This window comes from Aethalodelphis obliquidens, unplaced genomic scaffold, assembly GCF_003676395.1.
Source record: "Aethalodelphis obliquidens isolate GAN/ISIS:26980383/991018 unplaced genomic scaffold, ASM367639v1 scaffold85, whole genome shotgun sequence".
Taxonomy (NCBI): Eukaryota; Metazoa; Chordata; class Mammalia; order Artiodactyla; family Delphinidae; genus Aethalodelphis; species Aethalodelphis obliquidens.
In genome coordinates this window covers 1,200,903-1,203,933 of record NW_020838029.1, presented here as the reverse complement: position 1 = coordinate 1,203,933, position 3,031 = coordinate 1,200,903, and the positions used below count along the sequence as shown (strand labels likewise).

The following is a 3,031-nucleotide window of genomic DNA, read 5'->3' as shown; positions in this document are numbered from 1 at the left end:
GTATGGCTGGATGCTGAGAAACAGTTAGAATGCTCCTGTGAAGAGAAGTGGCTGGCGGATAGTGGGTCATTAATTACCAGGGAGTCATAAATATGTCTACTTGGAATCACATACGGGAAGTTCCAGAACATTCACGCAGCTTTTCAGGTCTTCACCCCCACTGTCAGTTTACACCAGCTGCTTCTCATCACCTAGCCCTGGGGTCCTTCCCATGAAGTTCGGTCCAACAGAGAAGCCAGCACCCAAAGGAAGTCCATGCACACCCTGAGCAGTGGACAAAAGCCGAGACTTGAAGAGAGTGGTATTTTCTCCAGAGACACCGGATAGGAATATAACTTGAATGTCCCACATGTGGTCCACTCATCCACGCTGGCTTTGAACCACACTCATTCCACGCTGAGCTCTTGTTTCCTAAAGTGCATTCTATGGTCTTCCAGTGCAGACATATGGCACGCACTTCTGGCTATTCTACAGAGCCTTCTGGTTCAGGGCTGACTGAATATCTAGTGACAAGGTTGGACAGCACTGCTGGGAATATTTACCAAGATTGGTCCAATGGAAAGTTCTAAAAATCCTCAAAATGTTTTATGTCAAGGTGCCTGAATCCCTTCAAGGACAGAAGTCTCCACTGCATGTGCAGATGTGTTCATAGGCTTGGTCAGCAGGGAGCTGAAAAGGGTACAACGCTCAAGTGTCCTGAAATTACGGGCCTAATTTACCCAAGTCCTCGAAGGCACTAGCTCTAGGTGAAAGGCCTGAAGGCAATGTCTAGCAGCTCTTTGGCTTTTAATTAGAGCCACAGTTGTTCTTGGTGCCACATTTCGTAAAGCAGAATGGAATGCGTGTTTCCCGATTTTTACACACAAATTCTCCACCCACCACGAGCTGTATAAACAGACACACCTTCCTCATCAGCTTGGCATGGGGTGTCTCTCCTTTCCATTCTCTTGCACAATAACTGAGTAAATCAACTTCTGCCTCCACACTGACGTTCCCTGGACCAAATCAAAGATACAAGGTGGTGAATTTTCCCTTTCCTTTCCCTTCTTGAACCCTCTCTGCACTTTAAAAATAAGGAAACATATGCATGAAAATATTTACTTTTGAATCTCCTCTGCAGATATCCAATCCACCTAAAAGATAAGGGAACGATAATATCAAAATTCTATTTTAAACAGCAAGGGCATTTTTGAAAATTAAAGATGACATAGCCACATACCTTTTCAGCCGGTGCCCTAAATATAAATGTAGCCTTCTGAAGTAGCAGAGGGTGCCCACCAGAAATGAAACTGCCAGTGTCACTGACCCCTTTCCTACTCTCCACGCGGTATCTAAGGCTTGGCTGGTGACGAGTGTCCAGGAGTGCACTTGGTCATTTCCTACAAAAATTTAATAATAATAACACTGTATAGCATGGGGAACTATATTTAATATACTTGATAAACCATAATGGAAAAGAATATAAAAAGGAATGTATATATGTGTCTGAGTCACTTTGCTGTACAGCAGAAATTAACATTGTAAATCAACTATACTTCAATAAAAAGTAAAATAAAAAATAAAAAAAAAGACAGTATGGTACTGGCACAAAAACAGAAAGATAGATCAATGGAACAGGATAGAAAGCCCAGAGATAAACCCACACACATATGGTCACCTTATCTTTGATAAAGGAGGCAGGAATGTACAGTGGAGAAACGGCAGCCTCTTCAATAAATGGTGCTGGGGAAACTGGACAGGTACATGTAAAAGTATGAGATTAGATCACTCCCTAACACCATACACAAAAATAAGCTCAAAATGGATTAAAGACCTAAATGTAAGGCCAGAAACTTTCAAACTCTTAGAGGAAAACCTAGGCAGAACACTCTATGACATAAATTACAGCAAGATCCTTTTTGACCCACCCCCTAGAGAAATGGAAAAAAAACAAAAATAAACAAATGGGACCTAATGAAACTAAAGCTTTTGCACAGCAAAGGAAACCATAAACAAGACCAAAAGACAACCCTCAGAATGAGAGAAAATATTTGCAAATGAAGCAACTGACAAAGGATTAATCTAATATTTATAAGCAGCTCATTCAACTCAATAACATAAAACCAAACAACCTAATCCAAGAATGGGCAGAAGATCTAAATAGACGTTTCTCCAAAGAAGATATACAGACTGCCAACAAACCCATGAAGGAATGCTCAACAGCATTAATCATTAGAGAAATGCAAATCAAAACTACAATGAGATATCCTCTCACACCATTCAGAATGGCCATCATCAAAAAAATCTAGAAACAATAAATGCTGGAGAGGGTGTGGAGAAAAGGGAACCCTCTTGCACTGCTGGTGGGAATGTAAATTGATACAGCCACTGTGGAGAACAGTATAGAGGTTCCTTACAAAGTACAAATAGAACTACCATATGACCCAGCAATCCCACTACTGGAGAATGGACTTGAGGATATGGGAGGGGGAAGAGTCAGCCATGACAAAGCGAGAGAGAGGCATATGTACGGTTTTGTCAGGGTACTGGCATATACACAACCAACTGGTGAATATAGTAAAAAAGAAGCAGACTCACAAACTAGTGGTTTTCAGTGGGGAAGGGGGATGGGCAATATAGGAGTGGGGGAGTGGGAGGAACAAACTTGTTGGTGTAAGATAAGCTCAAGAATGTGTTGTACAACATGGGGAATATAGTCAATATTTTGTAATAACTGTAAATGAAGTGTAACCTTTAAAAATTGTATAAAACTAAAAAAAATTTTTTTAAACACAAAGAAATAAAAATGAAAAACTGGATTCAGGCAGAACAAGAATTAATAACATGGGATATCTTGAACTGATGAGGATGATTATCATTTTTAATGACTTTTTATTTGAAACATTGCTGGTTCTTTAAAGTTTTGGTTTTCCACATTTAAGGAAAACATTTTTATCTTTTTTCTAAGCTATATATAACTTAGAGATATTTGGTAAGGTATACCTTTGTAAACAGAATTGAGACATTTACTTTTCCCCCCTACCTTATGCCT

The 3,031-nt window shown here is 39.8% G+C and overlaps 1 long non-coding RNA gene across 1 annotated transcript; it reads right to left on the bottom strand.

Moving 5' to 3' along the window:
- Positions 1–759: 759 nt before the first annotated feature.
- Positions 760–1,484, bottom strand: LOC113613121 (uncharacterized). Its single transcript, XR_003430084.1, has 3 exons — positions 1,220–1,484; positions 1,102–1,133; positions 760–995 (listed from the first exon to the last, which is right to left on the bottom strand). It is a non-coding gene; the product is annotated as an uncharacterized LOC113613121 (long non-coding RNA).
- Between the last annotated feature and the right edge of the window lie 1,547 nt (positions 1,485–3,031).